Source organism: Solanum tuberosum, unplaced genomic scaffold, assembly GCF_000226075.1.
Source record: "Solanum tuberosum cultivar DM 1-3 516 R44 unplaced genomic scaffold, SolTub_3.0 scf00048, whole genome shotgun sequence".
Taxonomy (NCBI): domain Eukaryota; kingdom Viridiplantae; phylum Streptophyta; class Magnoliopsida; order Solanales; family Solanaceae; genus Solanum; species Solanum tuberosum.
In genome coordinates, this window is record NW_006238976.1 from 1,374,984 (window position 1) to 1,385,659 (window position 10,676).

At 31.0% G+C, this 10,676-nt stretch overlaps 1 non-coding gene across 1 annotated transcript; it reads left to right on the forward strand.

The window, feature by feature from the left end:
* The first annotated feature begins 6,112 nt into the window (after positions 1 to 6,112).
* Positions 6,113 to 6,284, forward strand: MIR319A (microRNA MIR319a). The gene has a single exon (NR_127251.1). It is a non-coding gene; the product is annotated as a microRNA MIR319a (primary transcript).
* Positions 6,285 to 10,676: the final 4,392 nt, after the last annotated feature.

Sequence of the window (10,676 nt, forward strand, 5' to 3'; positions counted from 1 at the left end):
AATTAGATGTAAACAACACATTTCTACACGGGGATTTGGAGGAAGAAGTGTATATGAAATTCCCTCCCGACATAGAGTCTCCTTCTCCTCATCATGTTTGTCATTTGAGAAAATCTCTTTATGGTTTGAAACAAGCTTCCTGCCAATGGTATGCAAGGCTAACCGCTGCACTTGAGTTCAAAGGTTATGCTCATTCGTTAAATGATTACTCTCTCTTTTATAAACGCAATGGTGCTCTTATTTCCCTGTTAATAGTCTATGTGGATGATATTGTGCTGACTGGGGATGGCATTGAAGAATTACAAGCTTTGAAATCCTTTTTGCTCTCTGAATTTCAAATTAAAGATTTGGGAAGCTTACATTATTTTTTTGGGGATGGAGGTGATACGTGAATCTACTGGTTTGATCCTCAATCAGCGAAAATTCATTCTTGAGGTCCTCTCTGAGTATAATTGCCTCGAACTCACACCTGTAAGTTCACCTTTGGATCCGTCCTTGAAATTGAAAGCAGATGATGGTGAACTTTTATCAGATCCAACCTCATATCGGAGGTTGATTGGTCAGTTGAACTACATGACTCACACTCGTCCCGACCTTGCTTTCTCCGTTCAACACCTAAGCCAATATATGCAGCTTCCTCGTACTTCACACTACTCTGCAGCAATTCATGTCTTACGCTACTTACTTGGTACTCCAGGTTTGGGCCTCTTTATGTCCTCAAATCCCTCCGTTCAGCTACTTGCTTTTTGTGACGCAGATTGGGCGTCTTGCCCTGAGACTCGTCGTTCAGTCAGTAGTTTCTTCATCAGTTTAGGTGGCAGTCCTATCTCCTGGAAATCAAAGAAACAACCTTCTGTGTCTCTTTCTTCTGCAGAAGCAGAGTACCATTCTATGAGACGGGTAGTTGCGGAACTCACTTGGTTGGTTCGGTTGCTTGAGGATTTATCAGTTCCTCCTTCTTTGCCTGTTTCCCTTCACTCCGACAGGCAGGCAGCAATTCATATAGCTAAAAATCTGATCTTTCACGAGCGTACCAAACATGTGGACCTTGATTGCCATTTTGTGCGTCAACAATATCTGGCCGGTTTAATTTCTCTTTCATTTGTCTCTTCTTCTTCCCAGCTTGCGGATCTCTTTACTAAACCTTTATCTGGTCCTTCTCACCGAAGTCTTTTGGGCAAGTTGGGTGTTCGTGCCGCCCCCTCCAACTTGAGGAGGGGTGTTGGTGAGAAGCATTTTTCTAACGACATTATTTTCGGTGATTCAGTTTTAGATAGATATAAAGAAGATGAAGGTAAAGGTGAGGTTGTCGGTACAAATGCATAAGGACCACTACTGTTTGACTTGCTTTTGTTATTCTAATTTGGGTCTATGAGCAGATTGGGCCTACAATCTTCTGTGCCTTGGGCTTTTACGTCTCGGAGGCCCATGTTATACATATCAACAAAGAACATCTGCAAAACCTACATTCCAGATCTTTCCTTGGATATACATTTTTATTTTTCATTTATATTTTGTAGAATAATTCTGTTACACAGGAACCAATAGAATAGGAGCAAGTGTATAGGCAGTTACGATTATTTTGTTATATATATCACGTTGTACAGAATATTGGACACACAGTGAAATACAAAGAAGATTTTCTCTATAATTCTTTCATGGTATCAGAGCAAGGTTTTAAATCCTTGATTCTTCTCTTTTTCAAATCTCGTTTTCTCTCTTCACTGTGGTTCTCTTCTTTTCAATCATATCATGTTATACATATCAACAGAGAACATTTGCAAAACCTACATTCCAGATCTTTCCTTGGATATACATTTTACTTTTCATTTATTTTTATAAAATAATTCTGTTACACAGGAACCAATAGAATAGGAGCAAGTGTATAGGCAATTACGATTGTTTTGTTATATATATCACGTTGTACAGAATATTGGACACACAATGAAATACAGAGAAGATTTTCTCTATAATTCTTTTATATGGATCAATTTTGTCACCCCTAATTATAAACTTCTAATATACATTCTCTTACTTTTCAAACCCCTAGTGAAATTGGAGAACTTGAAAAGATTCTAGAAAAATCTATCAAAAAATAACAAAGAAAGATTTTAATTCTATGTTTAAAAGTAATTTCAAATATTAAAGTCAAAAGAATAGGAAAAGACTCATGAAAACCATTTACATAAATTGCAACCGAGAAAATAACAAAAATACTTTTAGGTAAAAAAAAACAACCTCAATGTAAACTTTTATAACATGAATTAAAATTTAGTCGAATTCTAATCGCAGCCACCTAAAGAAACTAGGTTATTTCCATTTCCATGAAGTGTGACTAATTGTCCAATTTTTCCAATTCCAATTGTTGTTAAGTTGTAACTAAAAATTTGAAATAGAAAACACTAGAGAATGACACAAAATGCAGAAAAAAGAATAATAATGAGTTGATTAAATGAAAACTTAGAAGAAGAAAAAAGACAATGGCATGTGGGCAGTTGTGTAATTTGCTGGCAATTGAATTGATGGTTGGATTTAACAGGTTATAATAATGATGATGAAGAAGAAATAAAAAATAAATACAGTAAATATTTCAGAGAATATATAAAGTTGCAGAATTAAATTATTATTAATAAATAAAAACTGGTAAAAACATCAGGTAAAATATCCGGTTGTAATTTAACAGATAAAGTACATTACATACTTCAGAAATATAGAAGAATCCATAAACTTATTTCTTCTTGATTTTTATTTTTTTAAATTTCTCACCTAGTGTTCGAAACCTATATTAGAGCTTCGAATAAATTTGGATCGCATATCGCAGGACCCATTCAGGAGTGACACTCCAACAAGATTTTTTCTAGGGAAAAGGGCCTAATATTAGAGGCAAAGCGAGGATTAAGAGTTTGGGATTCTAAATTTCGATAATAACCGTCAATCAACTTTATTAGGGGTTCAAAAATTAATATACATAAATATTTAATTAATTTTCTAGTACAAATATAGGGTCTACAGAAAAGCTGTTGGGTTCGTCCGAACCCATGAACCTCACCTAGTTCCGCCTCTGTCTAATATACCCCTCAACTTTGTCATTTAGAGCTAACATACATGACCTTGTTATGAAAGTGACATATATATACCTTATTGTTATACAAATGACTCACATATACAAAGGGCATATCAACTCCAAATGGCAAAGTTAAGAAATATATATCCAAAATTCGAATTCAAAATCTCTAATTAAAGATGGAGCAGTACACTACTGTACCATAAAACTCAGGTTAGCATTTCTTCTTGATCTTTCTAGCTTTTGTTACAACTAGCCTGCAAAATGTTTCTTTTTTTTCACTGTTCATTTCATGTCTGTCTTCTGTCAACAAACGTTGTGATAACTGGGAAAGAGAGAATATGACCAGTAAAATAATTGAGAGAAAAATCAGACCTACAAACACATGTTACGTGTATCTGCTGGTGCATACTCAAAGTTGAAGAACGCATAAATATTAGATAAAATCAAGTTCAATGATATATTTATGCATTATGTCTTTTGTAAATGTTATGATAAATATTAGTAATTGATAACGAAATGGTAACTAACTACTATTACGTGTTAAAAATTCATTAATAACGTAATAGTAATATTAACAATGTATATAACTTAAATAGTTATAAAATGGCTCATACAAAGCCAAATTATTTCCACTTTTTTTTCCCTTCCAAATGGTGGGGAAGGGAGGAAGATATGCTTTGGACTTCAAAATATTGTGGCCAACAGAGATATGTGGGTTCAGAATGCTGATATAATTTTTTAATCTGATATTTATATATTTATAGCTCGAATAATTGTGCTTGACAGGAATAAATGTGTACTTTATTAAAGTTCTTTTTTCATCATAGGGTATAGCATGTGACTCTATTCTAAGTTAGCTTAAGATAAAGAAGATCGTTCAAGACTATATATATGAGAGTTCATCTCGCTGGATCTCCCTTCGACGTGGAAGTCTATATCTATCTCACCGCACCTCTAAACAATATCCGGTACTAAATGCTTGAACAATCTATTTGGGGTCGTAGTACTGGAGGCTCAACTCGAATTATATGTTTAAAGGAATTTGTCTAACATAATATAAGAGTCCAATTAATTTCAAAAGAAGGTTAAATTAAAGGAGTGAGTGATCATGTAAATTCAAATAGCTTGCATTTTCTCCACAAATTATCAAGAACTTCAATGATTGAATATTCTATTTATTTAATTCTATTTCAATAGTATCATTCTAAATATAGTGTAAAACTCCCTACTGCACAAGCTTTTGGAGGTATTTGTCTAGTGGCAGGGTGCATTATTTAGGGTGATCAATTATATGAAATGAACTACCACACATAAAAAAAATAATCTTTCTATATTTATTGATCTGATTAATATAGATTTAGTTTGCGTGAAATCTATATTATATATATATATATTAAAAAAAAAAGGTAGAATTCTATTAGAAGTTTCTCTATTCTTAGATCTCGAATTTGAAATTTCAATAATGTAATAAAAGAGTCTATTAAAAGAAAATGTGTAGTTTAATAAACAAATTAAAAAAAATTGCATTCTAACACATGTAATCTTGATATTAATTAAAAATTATAAGATCAATTTATTGTTATCTATATAAAAGGAGTAGGCTAGTCACACATAGAGACAAGAATGAACATAACAAAAAGGCTACTAAGAGTAATTGTCAAACTAGGATTATACTAATTGGCCCTAATCAAGGAAGAGATAATTAGGGTCTATTATGGAATCTTTAGGGTTTTTCTGTACATCAAAAGTGGTTTGTCTTAGGTGCTTAATCTTTTTGCTAACTAAGGATTAATATATAATACTATATCTATCATTGTTATCAACAGAGTTGGTTAATTTAATCAGTAGTAGGCATATGAAAAAAGTTATCCTATGACTAGGACATCATGAGTTGTAGTCGTAAAAATAACCTTTTACATAGAGATGCAACGTATGTAAGGGTAATTAAGTTCAACCTTTTTATAATGGACAGTGGAGCTCCAGATAAAGGATATTCCTATTTGGATGTGAGACTGGTGTTGATCGAAAGAATCTCATATCAAATCGAAATAAGATCCTTAAATTTCTTATAAAATTTGGACAATCTTCCTCTCTAACTATACGTGTCCACACTTTGGGTGTGTGTACAGGATAACATAGTCAATGTCCTATTATTATTCGACCTAAATTTCCCATTAACAGATATAAAAGCTTAATTATTATATGCAGTTTATGTAGAATTTAAAGAAAAAAATTGAGGGAATTAGTGATAAATGGTTGACTAACACCTTCACATAAACAAATACTATTCCCAACATCAAATGATATAAGTGGTTGATTAATTGTCAGTGCATGCTCTCATTATTTTTCATTTTCTTGCCTATGCTCCATATTGGGCAAATTTTTTTATAACAATATTATTTGTTCAGATATTGTTTGATTGCTATGATAACAAAATGTTATTATAGATAACATGAAAAAAAAAAATTAAATTGTTATAATGAAATATTAGTATAAATAATGATCGTTATAAAAAGATTTAACAGTAAATTTTAATGCATATATTTTCAATATTAAAATCATAAAAAGCAAAGCATATGCAAAGGAAGTGATGGGCTTTTCCATAATGCAATAAAGATTGGAAGGAGTGTACAATACAAAGGCTAGCTAAGCAAGGCAACCAAGAAAAAATAATTTAAAAAATAAAATGAAGAATATGAATAACTTTGTTCCATATAATAATATATATAATAATAATAAATACATTATCAATATTTTAATTAATTAGCCATCATATATTTGTCTTGTCATTGCCTTTTCCCTTGCTTATATAAAGCCCATTTCTTCTTCTAATAAATCTCATGAGCTTAACACCTAGCTAGTACTCCACATTTCCTCTTTACCTCTTAGCATATATTTCTCTCATATCATCTACATAAAAAAAAAAAAAGTTAATATGCAAATGTCTTGTGTTATAGGGTTAAGTTTTTATAGTATTAAGTGGAACGAAGTGTATCTGATTGAGGCGTAATAATTATTGTTATCTGATTGGATATATATATGAAGAGAGCTTTCTTCGGTCCACACATGGGGGGCGATAGGGTTCAATTTGCTGCCGACTCATTCATCCAAATGTTGAGGTCTTGATAGTCGAATGCCACCTCAGCAACTGAGTGAATGAAGCGGGAGTACAAGTTGAGTCTTGAGCTTCCTGTACTTGGACTGAAGGGAGCTCCCTCTTACCTTTTTTCATATCGATTATTTTACCGAGTACCTAATATTTATTCGACAAATTAAACATATATAGTATTGGTCATGCATGATTTAATTAACTTGCTAGGGTTAAATATACACTTGAAATTTTCTTGGTTAATTAATTAAGTTTTATACACTAATTAATATCTTTATCTTTTTTTCATTTGCAGCTTATATTTGCCTGATCCTAATTCAACCTTGAGCTGTTTTTATGTGAAGCTTTAGTTATTAAGGCTGGAGCGGAGCTACATATTAGGTACGGATTCAGATAAATTCAATAGTTTTTTGTTTAGACTTTACATTTCTATTATGAATATTTAATTATTAATTCGGTGACAATTTCAGCACTCATAAATTTCAAATCCCGAGTCTGATGACTTTGAAGCTCAAGGGTGTTTAGGGTTTTCCTGAAGCTCTCCAATGGATTTTTTATTATTATTATATTTTGCTGAGATATATATTACATGATGATGAAAATCAAATATAATTTTTTTGTTTTTTTTTGTTGTTGGTGTAACAAAGAATTTCTATATTCTTAATTAAAGATCTCGAGTTTAAATTCTCTGAGTATAAAATCACTTTTATTAAAAAGTGTTTTATTCTGAGTGATATCGGACACGGATGGGAAACCAAAAAATAAAGTTGTACAAATTTTCTTTTTATTGTCCGACCTTTTTTCTTGTCCTTTTTGTATACTTTCCTTTATATTGTTATGTTATGTTCGATTATTCTTTTCCATAATATACATTTGTGGAATGAGACGTGTTGTAAATTTCGTTTTTATTTCTATATATTATTTTTATATTTCATAAATGTTTATCAACTTTTTATTAATGTATATAATTGATATTGATAATCTTGACCAACTAATCATATTTCAAATCAAATAGGACTTCAACATTTTAATACTTTAATTGAAATATTAGTATTTACTATAATTATTTTTTCATCCAGATAAGTAGAAACATTTAAGAATTACTTAACAAGTTCTTATAATTTTTATTTTTTAATGGACATTTTTTTTAGCTGATTTAATCGCAATACTTATCTAATGACACGATGCAAGGCTGAAATTAAATTGTAGATATGAGCTGGTTTTTAATTATTTTCTTCAGTACCTGACAAGTACCCCATATTATTTCTCCTTTCATCAAAAAAGAATCTTTCAAAGATTGACATTTTTATTTTTATATATTTGTTTTAACTTGATTTAAATAAATTCTTGAACATTTTGTTATTTAGGATATGCATCACAAAACACAAACAAAACTATGCTAAATAGGGCTTTGGTCCTACTTCCCCATAATTCAACAAAAAAAATAATCTAAAAGTTTATAATTGAAGGATATGCACCATCTTTAACCAACACAAAGGGTGTATTTGGTATGAAGGAAAATACTTCGACGATAAATATTTATAAAAAGAATAGATTTTTATTTACATTTGATATGTAAGTAAGAAATACTATCTTAAAACATTTGTTTATAATCTTAACAAATACAATGACCGCTGGAAATGGTGGATAATCATGGAAGGGTATGTGAGACTGACACAATTAACCTGAAATCTACTTGTGAAACTTGTTTTTTCTATTTTCATTAAAAAAAAGTCATTTTCTTCTTTTTTAAGGAGTTTATTTTTTTTAAAAAAATATTATCCAATTTTTTTTATCAATCGAATATAAAAAAAATTATGAAAAATATTTTCCTCAATATCGAATACACCTAAAGTCTATTCAAAGGTAGTCTCTATACTAGTTAATTTATAATTTTCCTAGTTGGAATAAAAGTTTTCTCAATTCTTCTTCCATAAAAATAATTTATAATTTTTAAAATATTATTAAGATTCACATAATTTAATTTATGAACAAGCGAAAAGTATCACGAAAAAAATTCCTTAGATATGACTGGTGATTTGACATTGAAAATTAAATTTTGCTGGTTGGTTTCAAGACATGGAAGATTTTAAAGTTTGATTAACCTTTATATAATGGAGCCTATGTATTTTAACCCATTAAGAGAAAAAAAAAAATAGTGTGAATTGAACTTGATTAGTTCATTAATCACTACTGTCTTTTCAAGCATCATCTCTTATCTTGAACAGTATATAGTCAAGTGTTGCAAATCCATATTGTAATTGGTAATTAATATAAACAAATTCAAGAAAAAAAGTCAAAACTAGTAGTGGGCCTCAACTACCTAGCACCAAAAATGAATTTACAAATGGTGTTTTCTAGTCTCTTCTATCACATAATAAATAATTAATGTTAATGATATTTTTGTAGGTGGTATAAGGGTTAACAATATCGAAATAAAATAAGAGATTATTTTATTCAGCGTTTGATTCTGAGCATTAATTAGTCCCAAGATATATTTTGTACTAAAATGATAATATTAACTATATATACCATATAGAAAGTGATTAATTAAATTCAAGGGATATCTTGATTCATAACATATCCTTATATAATTCTTCATGATATAACCAAATAACCCTTAATAATCTCCAACTCTCGATGTTAGTTGCCGCGCAGGGATAAACCTCGTCCTGTTTAGTATTTGAAAAACGTTCTTGTGATAAATAGTATTAGAGCCAAGATAATGGATTCGATTACCAAGAGCAACATGTTGCATGAGGCAGGTGTTGGGAGCAGTGGCGAATTTAGAGCCAAAAAAAAGGGCATCCGCACCCGTGGTCTTTTCGTAAAATTAGATATTTTATATGTATATTTTTTAAGATTTTGTATAATATTATATTCTTGCACCCGTATTACAAGAAGTCTAAATGGTCCACATGGTTAAATGTTGAGCTTTTGACCTTAAGGATTACGGATCAATTCTCACTTCAATACGTTTTACTTGATGCACCCATGTTCGAAAAATCCTAGATTCGCCTCTGGTTGGGAGAGAGATTGTTTGGTAACACCAACATCCTGTCTATGACAAGGCCCACGAGGAGGTTGGGGTGACCCAGATCGGAGTAATGATCGAATATGAAACTTGCTTGATAGAGTTTACTATCAGTCATAACGTTTGGCATAAATAATAAGCGTATCATCCTAAATAATAAACGATTGACTAAAATATCTCCTTTAAAGTTTGGAGTTGGTTGTTAAATTGTTATAGGAAGGGTAATTAAGACTACGTAATGGAACTTTTGGTCCACTAATGATATAATTACAAAATAAATTCAAGAATCATGCAACATAAAAATGCCCCTTTCAATAAGATATCATCTAGATTTGTCTTCGACAAAATTTCTAAAAAATCATATTTAGTCAACTCCACTAGCTAAGTTAAGATTTCATAATCTTTGTCCAACTAAAGCAAGAGCATAATAGAGCAATTAATTAATACATATCGCAAGCAAAAACATGAGAGAGCATAATAATATTAAAATTATCCATCTGATTATAATAATAATAATAATAATAATAATGTTATTATGATTTATGAAATTGATCACATAAAATGGTCCTATATTACGCGAAATATATCAAAATCATCATTGCTTTGAAAAAAATTAGCTTCTAAGGCTAACAGAGGAACACGTGGCAAGCTAGAAATTAAAACCGTTTAACATCATAAGTGTTTTGATTGTTCCATGTTTTTTTACTGTTGTTGAGTAAGGCCCAAATATGCCCATTTTATTAAAAACAAAATACTTAAAAATAACAAGTTGGACTATAAACTATAAAAGTGAAAAGGTTGAAATGTAGAGGGCTAATTTATGCAAATGTACCTATTTTAGGCCCCATTTCGATTTTAATTACCTTTTCCAACAAGGTTCAATTGGATTTAATATCTGCTCATTACAATATTCTTTAATATTTGCAGTAGCTTACACACAAATTCTTACATTTTTATCATAAAATAAAGTTTTGACTGTATTCTAACATTTTTCTCATAAAGACTTTGCTCAAAAGGGATCTTTTTACCATGATTTTAAAAAAATCAATTTGTTTTTTGAATTTCCTTTACCTTGGAGTAGCCATTTAACAGATTCAACAGGACCGGAGTCGTTCAAGGCGAAAGAAGTTGGATCACAGCTTCTCAAACAAAATGAATTAGGGAAAAAAAGAGCATTCATTCCTTATACAAATGCTCAAGAACTTCAAACTTGCGTGGACCTCAACTATTTCATTTGGTACCTGCTACCTCCCAACAGATGGTGGTGTCTGAACCTGCTTATGTCCACCTCGACTATTCCGGTGGGTACATGCTACCTCCCACCCATACAAGTACCAGAATTTGTTTGATTATGAAGTTGTACTTGACATATACCCTATGCACAGTTGTTGTAGACTTGTACAAGAAAACACTATCAATTATATATGGGGACCCCCCCCCCCCCCCCCCCCCCCGACACAAACAAA